Source organism: Erpetoichthys calabaricus, chromosome 9, assembly GCF_900747795.2.
Source record: "Erpetoichthys calabaricus chromosome 9, fErpCal1.3, whole genome shotgun sequence".
NCBI lineage: Eukaryota > Metazoa > Chordata > Cladistia > Polypteriformes > Polypteridae > Erpetoichthys > Erpetoichthys calabaricus.
Window position 1 is genome coordinate 45,278,793 of NC_041402.2, and position 20,358 is coordinate 45,299,150.

The 20,358-nt window shown below is 41.4% G+C and overlaps 2 protein-coding genes and 2 long non-coding RNA genes across 14 annotated transcripts in view; 2 read left to right on the top strand and 2 right to left on the bottom strand.

The window, feature by feature from the left end:
- The window catches only part of LOC114657229 (uncharacterized), a 454,729-nt gene that overhangs the window by 118,161 nt on the left and 316,210 nt on the right, over positions 1-20,358 (top strand). The window lies entirely within an intron of this gene.
- The window catches only part of LOC127529118 (uncharacterized), a 430,004-nt gene that overhangs the window by 93,846 nt on the left and 315,800 nt on the right, over positions 1-20,358 (bottom strand). The window lies entirely within an intron of this gene.
- LOC127529119 (uncharacterized) overlaps positions 1-20,358 on the bottom strand; it is a 133,123-nt gene that overhangs the window by 91,639 nt on the left and 21,126 nt on the right. The gene's annotated exons all lie outside the window — the stretch shown is intronic.
- LOC127529112 (uncharacterized) overlaps positions 17,545-20,358 on the top strand; it is a 740,943-nt gene continuing 738,129 nt past the window's right edge. The window contains exon 1 of the mRNA XM_051931632.1: positions 17,545-17,675. The gene's annotated coding sequence lies outside the window, so the exon portion shown is untranslated. The remainder of the gene's footprint in view (positions 17,676-20,358) is intronic.

The window sequence follows — 20,358 nt, forward strand, 5'->3', positions numbered from 1 at the left end:
GGTGGGGATGGTGCGCTGCTGACCTCGACTCGGGACGTTGTGGGTCGGTGGGGGGAATACTTCGAAGACCTCCTTAATCCCATTAACATGCCTTCCAATGAGGAAGCAGAGCCTGGGGACTCAGAGGTGGGCTCCCCCATCTCTGGGACTGAGGTCACCGAGGTGGTCAAAAAACTCCTTGGTGGCAGGGCCCCGGGGGTGGATGAGATACGCCCGGAGTTCCTCAAGGCTCTGGATGTTGTAGGACTGTCTTGGCTGACACGCCTCTGCAACATCGCATGGACATCAGGGACAGTGCCTCTGGATTGGCAGACCGGGGTGGTGGTCCCCCTCTTTAAGAAGGGGGATCGGAGGGTGTGTTCCAACTACAGAGGGATCACACTCCTCAGCCTCCCTGGAAAAGTCTATTCAGGGGTCCTGGAGAGGAGGGTCCGTTGGATAGTCGAACCTCGGATTCAGGAGGAACAGTGTGGTTTTCATCCTGGTCGCGGAACAGTGGACCAGCTCTATACCCTTAGCAGGGTCTTGGAGGGTGCATGGGAGTTTGCCCAACCAGTCTACATGTGTTTTGTGGACTTGGAAAAGGCATTCGACCGTGTCCCTCGGGGAATCCTGTGGGGGGTACTCCGAGAGTATGGGGTACCGGCCCCCCTGATAAGGGCTGTTCGGTCCCTGTACGATCGGTGCCAGAGCTTGGTCCGCATTGCCGGCAGTAAGTCGAACCCGTTTCCAGTGAGAGTTGGACTCCGCCAGGGCTGCCCTTTGTCACCGATTCTGTTCATAACTTTTATGGACAGAATTTCTAGGCGCAGCCAGGGCGTTGAGGGGGTCCGGTTTGGTGGGCTCAGGATTGGGTCACTGCTTTTTGCAGATGATGTTGTCCTGTTTGCTTCATCAGGCTGTGATCTTCAGCTCTCTCTGGATCGGTTCGCAGCCGAGTGTGAAGCGGCTGGGATGAGAATGAGCACCTCCAAATCCGAGACCATGGTCCTCAGCCAGAAAAGGGTGGAGAGTCCTCTCAGGGTTGGAAGCGAGATCCTGCCCCAAGTGGAGGAGTTCAAGTATCTCGGGGTCTTGTTCACGAGTGAGGGAAGAATGGAGCGTGAGATCGACAGGCGGATCGGTGCGGCATCCGCAGTAATGCGGGCGCTGCATCGGTCTGTCGTGGTGAAAAAGGAGCTGAGCCGCAAGGCGAACCTCTCAATTTACCAGTCGATCTATGTTCCTACCCTCACCTATGGTCATGAGCTATGGGTAGTGACCGCTGCTCCTCCTCATCGAGAGGAGTCAGATGAGGTGGCTCGGGCATCTGATCAGGATGCCTCCTGGACGCCTCCCTGGTGAGGTGTTCCGGGCACGTCTAACCGGGAGGAGGCCCCGGGGAAGACCCAGGACACGCTGGAGGGACTATGTCTCTCGACTGGCCTGGGAACGCCTTGGGATTCTCCTGGAAGAGCTAGAAGAAGTGGCCGGGGAGAGGGAAGTCTGGGCATCTCTGCTCAAGCTGCTGCCCCCGCGACCCGACCTCGGATTAGCGGGAGACAATGGATGGATGGATGGATGAGAATACTGCATTCCATAGTATGAGAAGTTGTCTTCAAGCAGGGGGCTAAAAATAATCTTCTTTTCACCTGAAGAGGAATGCTCTTATTGGACTTAAAGTGTTTGACGTTTATCCTTGGGTGTGTGACTGTGCAACCTGAACTTTTCAGTTTAGTGAAGGGACTTGAAGGTTACACCTGTTGTTCTTAGCATTCAAATGAGAAGTATCTTTTTTAATTATGTGTTTGCACTTTGGGTTTGACCTTCTCTCGGTCAAGGCTATGCAGCACAAGCCAATGAAGAGGTGTGAAAAATCTGATACAATTTGTTTCCTTAAATGTGGCCAAAGTAATTTGTTATAAAAAAACATGAAATATCAGGCATGCGTTAAGCACAAGACATTATTCTCATGAGAACAGGATAAGAGGTATCTTCATACAGTATTCACTCACTGGTGAGAAGGACTGCTTGATGGTAATAAATCTGAAAAAGCCATCCGAGAAAATTAATGTGTGCTCCTTCCACTTCTTGGAAAATAGCCCAGCAGTATGAAGCCTCTATTTCAAAGAAGCACAGTCTTAGTATAATAAGAAAAGACAAGTATAAAATATTTTTCTGTTTCCCAGCCTTATGCTGCTAAGCAAGCACTTAGCTGCACGGTGGTTGATGCTGCTACCAGGTAGCCCCAAAGTCTTGTGTTAGAGTAGTGCAGTGTATTTACTCTGCATGTTTCTCCCATGCTATAGTGTTAATGGTATGTTTTCACCTCAGAGCCATTTGATTCTAATGTTGAGGTGAGTCGTTTTCAATTTTGGAATTTCCTGCACAATGTCTTTTCCAGGGCAGCAGATACGTTTGAGGATTTCAGTTTACTTGAAGTCTTATTTCTGTATTTTGTCAGATGTTTGCAATTTCAGTGGGAGTCACAGTAAAGTGAAGCCAATTGAAACATACCAGGCACCAGCATCCCACTGTTAGATGGATTGTTTGCGATCATAATGTGAACTTGAACTTCTCGCTAGTTATTAGCAAAATTGAGACAGATTATAATAGTTATGTAAGTTTATTTTAACATCAGAGAATTCTGAACACTTACAGAAGAATTCTGGTATGGCTCAACAAGACGTTTCATGACAAATATTACATTTTTTTCTGTGTACCCATCCATTCCATTTTCTAACCCACTACTTCAGTTCAGAGACACAAGAAGTTGCAGCACTGGACAAATGACAGAAATTAGCCTTTGATGTAATGCTTACCCTTTGCAGGACATACTCATACACAACACCACACTCCCTCATACCAAGTCAACATACAGCTTCATTTTAGGATTTTTGTGGAAAACTGCAGAATGCATTGGAATACTGACATGGGAAGAATATTCAAAATCCATTCAGACGGTATCTGAGCCTTGGACTAGAACACAGAGCCAGGATACTGAGAAGCCATAACACTAACTAGTCCTTCACCATGTTAAAGGAAACCTACCTGTTAAAATATTAAAGTGCATCGCTGAAAGATACCAATAAAAACAAAGCCATACACCACAAGATGTGTGATTCCCATCTTTGTTATTGATATGATTGATTGCAAACTAGTTAAACATTACACTGATAAATGAATTCATATAAAAAAATCAAATTTTATCAGTTTTTCTTTCCAACTAGAGTACAAAGAATCTCATATACTGCTAACCAAAAATGCAAGATCTCAGTAGTTACAATGACTAAGTACATGAATAAATTTATAGCAAATAAGTAAGCTGAAAGACAATTAAAACAAAATTAATTAAAATTTAAATTAAATTAAAAATTTAATTTAAATTAAATTTAAAATTAAATTAAAATTAAAAAACAAAAAGCCAGGCTACCAGAAGAGTAGAGAATATTGAAAAAGCCCCATCCAGGCTGTTTTAGCACAATGTGGCTTCTGGGTATCCAATGACAATAAGTAAAAAAAAAGATTTTAAAAGTGATGATTGATGGTACCTTAAAGAGTCCACTGTGAAGAGGGAAATATATAAATGAATTATTATTAGATAAATAGTATATACTGTACAGTAGGTCCTCCATTTGAACAAAATACCCTAAAGGATATTTACTCAGAAAGGTCTTGAAAATTCAGTATAGGGAGTCCAGGCCATACTGATACCCACATTGATACTCGACGGCTGGCACTGCTAGTGCTCACCACCATACCACATTCTGTGCTACTTAAATATTTAGTTTATGTACATTCTGTTTATATTACTGAATATAAGATACTGCCATGGTTTGGGCCTAATTCCTCAAAAATAATACAACTGAGTTTGCTTTAAATATGACAGAAGGGCTGAAGCATGTCATATCTGGACAAAGACTGAGAAGACAGTGAACAATTTTAATATTATATTTTCAAGTGACCAAGAGTGAATGAATAGAAAAAGGAACTCAAGATTTCAGAATTTCACTGCATTAGAATTATCATTGCTCTCTATAATTATTCCACATCTCGTACAACCTTTGTTAAAATCCTGGCCTTAGCACCATCTTTGTAGAGTATGTGTATTCTTCCTATATCTGCATTAATTTTCTCTGAATATGTCAGTTTTTCTCACACATTTGTGGGACATGCAGGTTATTTTAATTGGTGGATCTAAAATGTTGCATGTTTGTGCTTGAGTGTACCTTGTAATGGTGGGATGTACTCTTCAGAGTTGTTTCCTTCTTTGCATCAGTTTTTAGAGGAGGTTTTTTGCTCTCAGTAGCCCTGAACTGAATTAAGTAGATTGGTATTGGACAAAGGAATAGTTTCAAGAATGAAATACAAAAACAAATGAAAAATGCATAATTGCTAATGCAGAAGAATGTTGTAGTTCACTGTTACAGAAAGGATTTTGAAAAGTATGCATTCCCTACATTATCTAAAGCGTATTGAACTGGATTTTGGCAAAATAAATGTATGTAATTGTTAACTTGTGCTGTCACACTTAGTATAATTTTGCATAAAAGAATCTTCTTCTTTTGTAGTTAAAAAATCAATAACCACAATCTCTCACCTGAAGGACAGAGGTTTCATCAGCAAAGAATTTTGGAATTATACATTTAAGAGCAATATACTGGTTTAACACCACCAAACCTTTAGTCTCTTCATTCATGAACTATGCCATGCTGCTTTTTTAGCTCTTCCCATTAGTTTTCTAACATCAAACTTGATCAGACTGCATGGTAAAGCTGTACAGTTTTCATTTATTGCTCTGAGACGGTCACTAGCCAGGTCAAAGTCATTCAAAATGTTAAATACCTGTAAACAATACATTATTTACTAAAGAAAAATGGCAGTTAAATTAAATGTATTTTTTAATGGGACTGTGCCTTTTCAGATCCTGTCTTGCAGCCAATGCTATTTGAATGCATTACTGTTTATTTACCTATGATGTGTGTGTTTATTCAGGCAAGCATTGCAAAGCTTTCGGTTTTGATTCACCTTACAAATCTAATGAAGTTCCTTAACAAGAAGTGCTAACCTTTAATAAATTACATGCAATGTAGTGGACTGGTGCCTTAGGTTGGTTCTGGCCTTGCTCTGATGTTGTTGGGAAGGGCTCCAGCTCCCCACAACACTATAATTGGAATAGGCAGGTATGAATAAAAATGGATTCATATATACAGGTCAAACATCCTGTTAAAGCGAAAAACCAAAGTAAGAAAATTTTCAAAAAATGAATACCTTTTTTGGGCCCAGACAAACATTCATACAACATCATGTTTTAACGAAATGTAAGTTTCAATATAACAAAGGTTTTTTTTTGACCAAAAATGCCCACCGTTGATACTTAAAAAATATTTAATGCCATGTCTACACTTTTTGATAAATCTCGGGAACCCTGCAACAGGCTGTCTCTTTCTTCTTAGACCAAAATAAAGTGACCGTCTGTTGCAAAATCTCCGGTTCAGGGCAGTCTTGATGAGAGTGTAAGTGTGACAATATACTAATAGCTGAATTCTGAGTCAGTGTCCCACTGAATGTCTGCACGGTGTAAGAAAGGCGCTATATTGTGCCCGACCCGACACAGACTTGACACTGGAGGCACGTATAAAACAAAAAGACTTTTATTTTTCTTCAGCTGGAGGGCACATCTTCCCTGTAATCCCTCCAGCCACAACACAGTCCCAAGCACTGAGTCACCACACTCCTCTTTCTTTCACCATCACTCCTCCACAGCTTTGTCCTCCTTCCACCCGACTCTGGCCACTGAGTGGTGGTCGCTGGCTCCTTTTTATTGGGTACCCAGAAGTGCTCAGGCTGTCGACATCAGGCTGCACTTCTGGATAAGGTGATGCCAGTGCCCAAAAGGGCCCAGCCGCTCCAGTAGCAGCACCCCCTGGTGGCACCTGCAGAATCCCACAGAGCTGCACAGAACTCCATTCCCATGAAGCCCTGGGGGAGTCCGAGGCACTGCTGCAACCTAGGGAGGCTGCCATTTAATGTTCAGGGGGAGATACTGGGCTTCCCACCCTTGTCCCCCTGGCAGATGTGGTGAAGGGGGGTCCCGGCCAGGCATGGGCCCCGGCCATCCATCACAGGGCCCTTCCCTCAGATGAGCCTTGTAGGTCTCAGTGGCACGTCCCGCGAGGGCTGGTCTTCTCCAGGTTGGAGAGTCAGTGTCGTCCAGTCTGTGGCTATGCCCTGTGGAAATATAAGCAACAGGTCTGGGGGTGTTGCCCCGACATTCACGCCAATCAAACATCCTCTCTGGACAACACCGCCAGACGTGACCACAGTGGCCGCAGTTATAGCAACGCCACTCCCGTCCAAATCAACCCGTGCGGGTTCGGAAGCAGGATGGGAAGTCTTGCTCCCTCGTCTGCTCAGCTGAAGGCTTGCGCCATCTCCGCCCCTTTGCAGCACAGCCCTCCACTGCCTTTGAGCAGACAGGCTCATGCTGTGCACTATTAGGAGTCCCTGTCTTCTATTCCCGGGTCCTCCTCCTACTCTGGGGCGCACTGACGGTCTGGATCCCCTTATGGTAAGAACGGGGATCCGGTGCCATCTGCACCCCTTTGGACACCCGCGAGACTGACGGCAGCAGTTGCAGCAGGGCTGTCTGGCAAGTGATGTCAATCAGTTGCCTCCCTGCACGCCCCTCTGCCATGCTGTCAGTTATCACGGCTGTGTCTCTTGTAGGAGGCAGTGTTGCTTGGCAAGCAGTACTAATCACTGCTACTGCTGCACTCCGCCCCATTCTTTGATCTATGGCACAGGTTTCGCTTACCTGTACCGTTGCATTGGTCAGGCTGGAAGAATCAGCCCCTCATTGCCTCACTCACTGCAGGATATCTCCAATCAGTGTGCCGAGCTTCTTCTCCAGCCCTTCCTTCGCTTCTTGTAGGGCCTGGAAAGCCTGAAAAAGGGACTGCAGAGGTAGGACAATGCCCTCCACATCCCGTGCAGCCCTAAACAGGTTAGTTTTTCCTGTCGGCAGTGGACTTAGACTCCCCATGTCCTCTCCCGCTGACCGTGAGCCACCCAAGCCCTGCTTTCCTCCCAGCGGCCCCTCCGGGTGTCTCTCGGGATCGGGGTGGAGACTCGCCGTATCGACACAGATCCTCTCCCTCCATACCTGTCGTGAGGAGGCGTCCATGCTTCTCCGCGGGAAACACTGCGCCTGGGAGATCGTCTGGGCCTCCGTCCTCCGAAGGACGTCCGAAGCTGAAGAAAGCACTCAGGTCGGCCTTGATCTCCCCAGAGCTTGCTCCGCCGACACGCCATTGATGTACGTTCTCCGGCCACCAACGGGTATCCCGCCCCTCGGTGTCTAATAGGCAGGTAGACGAAAAGGCAGAGAAACATTCTCTGGGCCCATTACCCCTGGGCCTGTCATTTACCTCCTGCTGAAACCCGTGGTGCTGGCCAGGACCAACCTTGGAGTCTGCCCAGATATTTCTTCCCCATCAGCACAGCATCCTTTGGGCTTCTTGGTGGTTCCCCCGCAGCCTCCCTGCTGCATGTATGCGCTTCAATGTGTGGTCACGGGGTTGCGCCTTCTGTGTGGCTGTGCTGTACATGTGCCTCACGCTGCTGTGCCAGGTCCTTACACAAATTTCAGGCAGGTCCTAGTCCAAATGGTTGGACCAGAATCCTGCCGGCTACACCAGTGTAAGAAAGGCGGTATATTGCGCCCGAACCGACACAGACTTGACACTGGAGGCACGAATAAAATAAAAAGATTTTTATTTTTCTTCAGTTGGAGGGCACGTCTTATCCGTAATCCCTCTAGCCACAACACAGTCCCAAGTCACCACACTCCACAGCTTTGTCCTCCTTTCACCCAACTCTGGCCACTGAGTAGTGGTTACTAGCTTCCTTTTATTGGGTGCCTGGAAGTGCTCCAGGTGGTTGATTATCGACATCTGACTGCACTTCCGGGTAAGGTGATACCAGTGCCCAAAAGGGCCCAGCCGCTCCTGTAGCAGCATACCCTGGCGGTGCCTGCGGAACCCCACAGAGCTGCACAGAACTCCAATCCCCATGAAGCCCTGGGGGAGTCAAAGACACCTAAGCAACCCAGGGAGGCTCTCATCTAACGTCCAGGGGGAGATACTGGGCTTCTCACCCATGTCCCCCTGGCAGATGTGGTGAAGGGGCGTTCCGGTCAGGCTTGGACCCCGGCCATCCATCACAATGGGTATTTGTGTCATGTGTGGATACTGTACTGTTCAGTATTTATACCTGTATTTCTATTAAGAAAAAATCTAACATCTCATTTTCATTCTGTATTCATACCTGCATTTCTGTAAAGAAATTTAATCTAACATCTCATTTTCAAATGAAATAAAATACAAGTACTTTATTAATGTATAAAGAAAGCAGGTGGGCGGCACGGTGGCTCAGTGGGTAGCGCTGCTGCCTCGCAGTTGGGAGACCTGGGGACCTGGGTTCGCTTCCCGGGTCCGCCCTGCGTGGAGTTTGTATGTTCTCCCCGTGTCTGCGTGGGTTTCCTCCGGGCGCTCTGGTTTCCTCCCACAGTCCAAAGACATGCAGGTTAGGTGGATTGGCGATTCTAAATTGGCCCTAGTGTGTGCTTGGTGTTTGTGTGTGTCCTGTGGTGGGTTGGCACCCTGCCCGGGATTGGTTCCCTGCCTTGTGCCCTGTGTTGGCTGGGATTGGCTCCAGCAGACCCCCGTGACCCTGTGTTCGGATTCAGCGGGTTGGAAAATGGATGGATGGATGGAAGAAAGCAGGTTCAGTCTCAAGACTTCATTCAAAGTAGGAACTATTATTTCAGCATACAAGATAGGAGCCGCAACATGGGGGCAATCACTTTTGCTCTCTTCTTCAGATTAGAAAAACACCAGCATCTTGGAATCACCACTGTGGCAGTACAGGAGAGTGTGCGGAATAGCAAGTCAAAGCCCAGTGATAAATGTTCTTAACATCGTGTGACAGTTAGTTGTGCTACAGAGCTGTCCTTGCGCCCCTTCTGCTAGAGATGGTGATTCACCTGCAATCCCTGTCACAGTAGAATACATGTTTTCCACATATTTGTGATAATGAATTTTCTGTTATGATGAAATATTTTTATGGTCCCATGAATTTCATTACAACAGAATTCCACCTTTACTTGGAAGAATGGACAAAATAAATACCTACTAAAATCTACAGGGAACATTAAACATGTTATTGACCCAGTTTTTATGAATTTGTAAGACTAGACACAAGCATGTATGCTGAAATTGGATTGCCAGGGCAATAGACATTAAAATACTATCCAAGTCTGCCCATTTCTTTCATAACCAAGAGCACTATTTGTAATATTATATTTACAAACTGGATTGCTTCCTTGAGCACGCTATTTGATATCCACATAGACTGTGTTTTGTATAATACACCTCATAATATTTTCCCACAATGTTAAGTACTTTTTCAGAATGATCCAAGCTCACTGAGTGGTGCTCATGTCTGGACAAATGTTAACCTTTCCATGATGTTGCAATGGCATTGGTGTGTTAAGACATCTGAATAAGGGGAGTTGAAGTCTTCCGTTAAGAGGATCACTTGTGTTCTGTTTTTTGTGCTGTATTTACCCCATTTTTTGATATCTATTACGCGCCCAACCTACCTGGAAGGGGGTCTCTCTCTCTCTCTCCTTCCCAAGATTTCTTGCACTGTTTTCCCTACATGATTTTTTTTTTCTTGTCTATTTAGGAAGTCAAGGATTGGGGGCTGTCAAAAAATAGGCCTTTTAAAGCCCCTTGAGGCATTCCTTATTTGATTGTGGACTATACAAGAAATAAAATGTTTAGAGACTTATTTCTCCAGTTTTCTCTTCCCACAGAGTAAAGATTATGTTCATAGTAATTTTTGAATTTTTAACATGCTTCAGAGAAAGTATTATTTCTCATTATCATCTAAAATATGTGACTCCTCTGTCACATTTTGGGAAGCTGGGAGGGCTGCAAAATGCTAGAAATTACATGTCTGAGCCAAAAAAAACTTTTACTTGTTTTATTTTGTATATAGAAACTACTGATACTGCAACTATAACATTTTGACCTTTTTAATACTTTTATTCTTAAGACTTCAAAATTGTTTTCAGTCAATCATCATTATTTCCAAAGTACCCTAGTAGATATTAAAAAGCTAAAAGAAACATTTTGTCACGCAAGCACATCAGAGGGTCACCTTCCAAATTCTTCACAGTTGGTGATACCACCTCAGGCTTATAGGGGGCACTGCTAAGAACCTTGTCTTCTCTTTATTTTGAAACTAGCAAAATACCCGCGCTTCGCAGCGGAGAAGTAGTGTGTTAAAGAGGTTATAAAAAAGTAAAGGAAACATTTTAAAAATAACGTAACATGATTGTCAATGTAATTGTGTTGTCATTGTTATGAGTGTTGCTGTCATATATATATATATATACATACACACATATATATATATAGACACATATATATATATATATATATATATATATATATATATATATATATATTACACACACATATACACATATATTATATATATATACATATACACATATATTATATATATATATACATATACACATATATTATATATATATATATATATATATATATACATATACACACATACATGCACTTACAATAACATAGAAATCAATATAAACAACATTAACATCATTATCATATGAGAATATGAAGTAATATATAAGAAGCACATTTCATATAAATATAAATTATTAAACAGTAAAATCTTCTTCTATAATTTGCTACCGTGGCTATTCGTTTGTCTGTCCAGGATTTTAAATCACCTGTAGCTCACAAACCGTTTCACCTATTGACTTGAAATTTGGTACACATATAGTATAGTAGTCACGTCTACTATTCGCTTTATGGGTGATGATTGTATTACTCTTTTTATCTTTATTTTATTTTATTGTAGAATCAACTCCTATATGCGCACACCAGGGCGGCCGTGGGCGGATGCGTATGGTGTATTCACTCCATGTTATCGTGCATTGCGATGTCACTGGCATTTTGATAAAAGAATTTGAACAACATATAAGAAGCGTATAAATTATTAAACAGTAAAACATTAACATTTAAGAAGTAAAGTTACATTAAGTACTACTGCAGTGCCTTCGGGTATACCTCACTTTTTGCTTGCCCATTACATGCTTAAATGTATACATTTTTTGGTGTACGTACCCGAGAACACGCAACATATAACCGAGCGTGGGAGAAGCATGGATTTTAAACACGCGTTGAGTTCATCTGCTGGTCTCCCTCGTGGAATAACTGGTAATGTTTGACTAAAATCTACAGCGAGTAAAACGACATTATCTCCTATTTTTTTTTTTTACGATCTCTGAGATCTTGCTTTTTTCGGTTCATGGCTTCATAAGCTCTTTTATGTTCCATGGTGTACTTATCCTAAACCATCATCTTTGAATGTTGCAAGACTTTCGGCTTGTATGTAGATCGGAGTAATTACATTCATTGCATTCCTAGTCTGAATCACAATCTGATTGTATGGGTGATTACCTGGCAGGTAACGCTTATGCTTGGTCATCAAGTAGTCTAACATCCGCCACGTGCCCTCTTTTAATTGCGAGAAGCAGATATATATAGCCAAAATTCTCGCGCTTCGTTGCGGCGAAGTACTGCTTTTAATTTTTTATTAAGAAGAAAACCTTTTTAAACGGATCGAAAATATACCAATAACAATTTGTTAAGGATCTGTGTTTTTGTGAACCTCCCTTTTCACAGCTGTCGCGCTATGGCGTGTGTTTCGTTTATTTGACAGTATGTAGATCGTGGTAATTACATTCACGGCATTCGTTTTCTGAATCACAATCTGACTGTATGGGTGGTTACCTGCCAGGTTACGCTTGTGGTTGGTCAGGAAGTTGCCTTACGTCCGCCACGGGCCCTCTTTCTGTTCCCAGAAGCAGATCATAGAATGATTTTAATAGTTTACTTTCAAATAATGCAAAGAGTATGCGACATGTGTTTCTCCCTAATTCTGGGCTCATCAGGCGTACACACTCACGGCATCCCCTCTTGGGAATCGAATCTCGAATGTCAGTGCCAGAGGTGAAGCCCCTAACGTTGCGCTACGGCGTGTGGTTCGTTTATACCTCGTGTCTTCTCATTAAAGTTTTATCTCGCGAATATGTTATTGCCTTCAACAGCGGGAGCGTTTCTATAAACTTAATTTAAACTTACGTTTTACACCGTGCTTTGTTTCCCTTATAAAGATGCTTGTATGCTTCACTCGCTCGCTTCTTATTGTTTCGCTCCCTTCTCAATTGTTTAATGAATTTTTTGTTCTTCGCTGTTTGCGGCTCTTCCTTCATTTCTCCCTACTATGTTCACAGTCTTTTCACGTGATAACGTGGGAGGCGTGATGACGTGACACTCAACTCCGCCTCCCACGGCCATCGAGCTGCCGTCCATTACAGTATATTGTCAAAAAAGAGGTTCCAGTTATGACCATTATGCGTTGAATTTCGAAATGAAACCTGCCTAACTTTTGTAAGTAAGCTGTAAGGAATGACCCTGCCAAATTTCAGCCTTCTACCTACACGGGAAGTTGGAGAATTAGTGATGAGTCAGTCAGTGAGGGCTTTGCCTTTTATTAGTATAGATACAGAAAGACCACCCACTGAGGGCAATTAACTCCACCCCTTCTGTTCCCTGGGCTATAATTGTCATGTAAGGCTTAAGCGACCAGGAAGTGGAGCTCCACGCACAGACCAAAAGAGCCATATACTGAGAAGCCCCGAATACCCGATTGCTAAGGGACTACCTTCTTTTGTTTATATTATTGTTGAAAGCCATCGCGCATTGTTTTATTTGTACATATTCAACAAGTAAACGGCGATAGCCGGCTTGGCACCACGAAGTGTTGCAATTGTGCAAACCTGTTATTCCTCAGATGACAACACACTTTAAAAGCAAGACATTACAAATAAATCCTAACTTGAGAAAATCTCCTGCATAATTTTCTCTAGAGCAGTTTTATGTATTGTATATTACATAAGGATGTGAAGAAGAATATATGAAAAATAAAATTTTTAAAAAAGAGAGTTTTTCGAGAATGTTAGAATCTTTCAAAACCTGCTAGATATAATGCACCACTTTAACAATTTCTTTGCCTTTCTACCTGTCTTACTGTAGAATGTCTCGATTATTTGTGAGTGCATTCTGTGCTTGACCAGAAATCACAGAAGAAACTGGCCATTCTGTTTAACCTTCATAAATGCACTACACCAGATGCACTCTGTACCAGTCTCTTCCAGTTAGTGTTATGTAGTACACTGTTTTGAGTTCTCCCCAATGTCTCTTCAATTCTTTGAAACAGAAAATATAATTTCAATACTTTTTGAGCTCTCAAATTTCCCTACTGCATCTTACAAGTGATATTCTCAGGTTTAATATGACATTTTATTTGTATTATTTGTTGAATACCTTTTATTAAGTCCTCTTTTTTTTCAAATTTCCTTTTTGTTTTAGATGGCATATCTTCTAGGTTTAAATATCTGTTCCGTTCCAGTCTGTATGGTGTTTACATGTTCATTGCTTAATCTCTAATTATCTTTTTTTTTCCTCCCACACCCCAAAAACTATTGTGTTAGACTTATTGGCCTATTAGTGGGTGTTAGGGTGTGTGACAGCGTCCCTTGCACTGGATTTGTATCCTATTCAGAGTTGCTTTCTGCCATAACCTTAAATAGACTTGACAGTTTAAAAATGGATGGATGATTCATTATGTAGCACAGGAAAGGAGGAAGTTTAGCAATGGAGAAAAGCTTTGAAAAAGGATTAAAGATAAATACAAAGAATTGAAAATATCTGAAGTTTAATTATAATCAGTATTCATAAGTTAGCCTGCACATACAGCTCTATTAAAAAGAGTGGATACATTTAAATAACTTGGAATAGTGGTGGTCAAAGATTGAGAATTAGATTCAGAGAAAACCCACAGAGTACATTGAGGATGAAGCAACTAGATGAAGGTATCAGGAGTATTGTGTGACAGAAGAATTAAGGTGAATGTGAAAGGTAGTTTAAGACAGTGGTACGACCAACAATGATGTAAGGAGCTGAGACATGGCCAGTAAAGGAAGTGCAGGAGAACAACTTAAATATGGCAGAAATTAAAATGTTGGGATGGATGTGTGGCGTTACAAAGAAAGACAGAAAATATTAAAATTTGAAACTATCAGAAGTACAACAAATGTAGCAGAGATATCTCAGGGGGTACAGGAAAGTAAGTTGAAGTGGTATAAACATGTTAAGTGGAAAGAAAATTAATATGTGGCCAAAAGAGTGATGGAATGGAAGTACAGGGGACAAGAAAGTGGGGAGGATGAAGCAAAGATGGACGATAAAGAAATTTGAAGGAAAAGGGTTTGACTACAGTTGCAGGGCCAAGCTACCAAGCTATATGGAGAAGGTTGATCAGGAACATCAACCCCACATACAACTGGGAACAGGTGAAAAGGAAGAAGAAGAATGGTATCAATATATTTAATTAGGGCCAGATTTACCATGTGGGTGACTTGGGTGCACACCCTGGGACTCTACTCATGAGTGTATACAAGAAAAATAGGCCTAATAACTGAAAAAGTCCACATTTTCACAGACAATACAGGCACTCCCAGCAATCTGCTATTCGGCACACACTCCTATCCTACTTCAATGCTCACGATTATAAACCTATCCAATCAGATGTAAATTAAAAGCTTTTAAAATAAAAGGATGACCCCTTTTGCAGTGAAAATAATAAAAATGAAGCTTTTTTGATAAAAACTAAACCCTGACATTTAATAAAATAAAGCAAAATGGTGATTTGAACAAGCCATAAATTCAACCATTGAAACCAACTTCACAGATAGTCAGGTCACGAGAAGGCTTGCAGCAGTAGTGTGCAGTTCGATTCTGCAGCATCTCCTAACACTAAAATAAAGGGGAGCAACAATGTGGAGGACAATGAGGTAGAAATAAGACACACCAAACAACAGCAAACCCAAACAAATAGTCTTTATTTTATTTGGTGCAAAGATGTGACAATAAAACATTCATTTTTTTGCCACAAAATGGCAAGGGCTTTTTAAAATTGATGTTTATTAACTGTTACTGTCCTGAAGATGTGATATTACTCTCATCAATTACTTTTGTACATTCATTAAAGTACACAAATGAACAAAAAAGGAAGGTAAAGTTGACTCAATGTGAAGTTTTGGATTTGTTTTTTCTACACTAATATATGATTTTTGACAAACATCCATCCATCCATTATCCAGCTCGCTATATCCCAACTACAGGGTCACGGGGTTCTGCTGGAGCCAATCCCTGCCAACACAGGGTGCAAGGCAGGAAACAAACCCCGGGCAGGGCGCCAGCCCACCGCAGTTTTGACAAACAAGATGTTCATAATGTATGAACATAATGCATGACAGAGCCTGGTGATGGTAATAAGATAAGGGGGACCTTTTGAGCTTTGACAACCCAGAGGCCCATGGGTGATTTCACCTAGTGTAGCATTTAATATATTTTTACTGTAAACCTGCTTAGCAGTGTACTTTTTCATATTTTAACTACTTCATTCATTTTCTTATAATGGTCGTGAAAAACTATATGTCTACAGTATATGAATATTTAACACCAAAAAAAGAAGATAAGGAATGTTAGCAAATAATAAAAAAAAACTTACTCATCAAACACAAAAATAAAAAGTTAAACTTGGGCAAATAGAAAGGCTCATCAGGGTTTGTTCCTGCCTTGCCCATAATACTGTTGAGATAGGCCCCAGCCTCCCCATCACTCTGAAACTAAGGATTCAATAAACAGGTGGATGTACAGTGGATTCAGAAAATATCTTCCTTCACATTTTATTGTGTTGTAGACTTATATTTAAATGGATACATTTGCAATTTTTGCCCATCAACCTACACTCAATAACCCACAATGAGAAAGTGAAAATGTGTTTACAGAAAGGTTTTCAAATTTATTAATAATCCAAAACAGAAAGCTGTCATTCATATAAGCATTCAGACCCTTAATTCAGTAATTTGGGGATGCCCCTTTGGAAGCAACAATAACTTTGAATCTTCTTGGTTAAGTCTCTACGATCTTTACACACTTGGATTTGGACTGTTCTTTCTGGCAGATGCTCTCAAGCTCCACTACTTTGACTGGGAAGTGTATGTAAACTGCCATCTTTAAGTTTCTTGACACATGTTCTATGTTCTATGACACATGTTGTATAATCAGAGCTTTAGCCAGGTGACTCAAGGATCATCAGACACTTGTATGGAAGCCACTCAAGTGTTGCCTTGGCTGTATGCTTCGTGTCATTATCCCCATAGTCGGCCATGTGCGCTCCGGAGCAGGATTTCTTCAAGCACTTTATTTGGCTGCATTCAGCATCCCCTCAATTCTGACCATTCCTTAGCCCCAACTGCTGAAAAGCATCCCATAGCATGATGCTACCACCACTGTGCTCACTGTAGGGATGGCATAGTATTCAATTTTAGAATTTTAGAATCCTAAATCCCAATGCCCCTTTGGAGTCCTTAGATTGTGAGTTAGTCACTCTACCATAAATGACAGATTGAGTGGTGCTGAGATGGTTGTCTTTCCATCAGAGAACTTCTGAAGCTCTGTTAAAGTGGTCATCGGGTTCTTGGTCACTTTCCTGACTTTGGCTTTTCTTGCCAGATTACACAGCTTAGCAGGATGGAAAACTTTAGGAAAACTCTTGGTGGTTCCAAACTTCTCTTTCACAATTATTGAGAAAACTATGCTCTACTGAACATTCAGATTTTTAGTAATGGCATTGTCCTATTGCCCTGATGTACAATATGCCTCACCACAGTTTCATTGCACAAGTCTACAAAGAGTTTTTGGACTTCATGGCTTCATTTTTTTTTTTTTTTGATCTGATGGGCAGTGTGAGATCTGTGACCTTATATTCACAGGTGTGTACCTTTCTGAATGATGTTCAATCAATGCAGTTTGCCACAGGTGGTCTCCAATTAAGTTCTGGACAAATCTCAAATAGAATTAAAGAAAGCAGGATGCAACTGACCACAATTTGGAGTACTACAGTAAAAGGACTAAATACTTCTATAAATAAGAGATTTCAGGTTTTTATTTTTTAATAAATGTGCAAACCTTTCTGAAAATATGTTTTTCAGTTTGCCATTAAGGGTTATCAAGTGTGGATTGATAAGATAAAACTGACAATTTATCAATTTAAAATTAAATCTACAACATAGTAAATTGTACAAGAAGTGAAAGTGTCTGATGCTGTACACACTTGATAACTTTTTTTACAAGTTACCTGTTTTGGAAACCTAGATCTGCTTGTTTATAAATGTTTTGTCTCATTACACAGTGTGCACAGAGCACTAAAGCTTTTTTTTCCTTCTTCTTCTTCTTTTTTTTTTAACTTAAATGCTTTTGGTAGTTACTGATGGAAATCTGAGTTGTTTAACAAAGGTAATAGCTTAAGGCGATAGACTAGCGTGAGATCTAAATAGGGTGAATGTTCTAGTGCTGAATGATAATTGAGGAAAGGCTCACTATAAATAAAGGAACTCCGAGGGGAAAAAGTTCGCGATCTTCTTCGGCTGTGAGAAGGGCGCTCCTCGGCTACTGGTGAGTATATTATGTCAATGATTTGATCTTATCGGACCGTCAGCACCGCAACTTACTCATTAGGTCTATTCATTCTAAGTCCACAGCAGGCTCCGTATGTTAATTCAGGAATCAATTATGTATAAAATGAAAGTTATATTCATATTTTATGAGCACTTAAATCTCTGTAGTTTTGATTATCGTTTACATTTAAAACTGCACGTACTGTATATAGCTCACCTTTAAAGTAAATCATAACAATGTATACTTGTTATAAAGAAAACGTGTAACTACAACTTTGCAGTGTTAATGACGTTGAAATTATTATTCAGCCTTATATTTTAATGCCTGTACCGTAATCCTAGTTTGTATTTTTCCACCAGACAATAACCAACACAGGAGGGGACGCCAGAATACTCACGCATCCACCGTCTGTTCAGATTTAGCAATCAATCTGCAACAGTCAATCAGCAGTCATTTTCTAAGCCCTTTAGTTCTGAAAAGGGTCAGGGTGCAATAAATAGCAAGGCAGGAACAAACTCTAGCAGAGCGCCAGTCCATAGCAGCGCGAATACACACTCACACACAACCACTTGCGCCAATTTAGTATTGACAATCCGTCTAACCTGCGCGTCTTTGGACAAACTCCATGCAGCGAGGAACCGGTACGCGAACTCAGGTCTCCTTACTGCGAGGAAGCAGCGCTATCATTGCGGCAGCGCTATCATTGCGGCACCACAATGGAGCCAAAATTATGGTTAAAATGAGTTCGTTTGTGTGCACGTTTCACATTAATAGGAATTAGACGCGACATTGTCGAACGCCAAATGAAGAGGGAAATATTTTCGATACCCCAGTCAAAAGACATGATGTCAAGCCTATTAGTAATTCTAAATCGACCGAGTTTAGTCATGTGTTAGAGTGCATTTAGCAGAGAGTTGGCATCTGCTTCTGTTCAGTCCATTGGGAGGTCGTTTGTGCCTTTAGGCCAACTGTAAGGCACTATAGCACAAAAATGCTACAGAGAATATGGAGGAATATTTCAGACAAAAATCAATTTATAGAAAGGTATACAACGAATTAAATAAATAAATTGTGAAATGTGATAATAAATAAAGAAAAACAATGATCTGTGTGCATAATTAACTGTGCCATGCTTCTGTTTCAGATTTTTCTATGCCCTGATTTATTTATTTCAGTAATGCCACACACAACATAAAATACAATTTGAAATTAGAATAGTCATTTTTTTCTTTAACTGTCAAGCACTATTTATTAAAGGTCAGCCTCTCAACTTTTAAATTCAAGGCGCATTTCATGTTGCATGTGGTGTCACTGAAATGAATAAAGAAATCATGTCATGTTATTTTCCAACCAGCTTAATCCAGACCAGAGTTGCTGGGGGTGATGCAGCTTTTCCCAGCTAGCATAGGGCGCATAGCAGGAATAACACCTGGACAGGGCACCAGTCCATCGTAGGGTATACACACACACACATGCGCATGCCCACACACACTAAGGCCATTTTACCATCACCTTCACCTAACCTGCTTGACTTTGGTTGTGGGAGTAACCCATGCACACATGGGGAGAACATGCAAACTCCATCTATGGAGGACATGGGACACGAACCCTGTTCTCTTTATTGCAAAGCACCACACTTTAAGAAATCAATAAATACACAATGAAATAAACAAACACAAAAAATACATGTCACATTTACTTATTTATGATCACATCCTTCTATTTTCATATATTATTTATTTATTGTCACATTTCACAATAAGTTTATTTGCATATTTATCTCATGATCATTTATTTATTTTATTTTGTCTGAAAGAGAAAGCCAAAATTTATTAAAAGTGATCCAAAGGTGGGATGTGTACTGTACAGGTACAACAAAAAGTATCAAGTAAATTGGCATTTTGATGAATATTTATCAATAATGTAGCCCAAACTCCATCAGATACAGTGGAAGAATCTAATCAGGAAGAAACAACAGAAACTGGCAAATGCAGCCAATATTCAAAAAAACATTTTTTACATAAAAAGCTAAGGAACAGTATTGCACACCCAGACAAAATCCATCCATCCATTGTCCAACCCGCTGAATCCAAACACAGGGTCACGGGGGTCTGCTGGAGCCAATCCCAGCTAACACAGGGCACAAGGTAGGAACCAATCCCGGGCAGGGTGCCAACCCACTGCAGGACACACACAAACACCAAGCACACACTAGGGACAATTTAGAATCGCCAATCCACCTAACCTGCATGTCTTTGGACTGTGGGAGGAAACCGGAGAGCCCGGAGGAAACCCACGCAGACACGGGAAGAACATTCAAACTCCATGCAGGGAGGACCCGGGAAGTGAACCTAGGTCCCCAGGTCTCCCAACTGCGAGGCAGCAGCGCTACCCACTGCGCCACCGTGCTGCCCCCCAGACAAAATATACTGTAAATTCATTTTTGAAAAGAATGGGTGATCTGTTCAGTTTAGTTTAACTTCATCTTGTCACTCTCACTTCAACACCATCACTCAAACACTGCACATATATTTTCAGCTGCATACTGCTAAGATGTCTTCCTCAGAGAGAAGGACTCTGTCACTCTTATTCTTATTCGGAGAAGGCTGTTTTCACACCCATTATTTAATTTAGTTGTGCAACTTCAGATACACTTTGCAAATTCCATATGAAGATACTG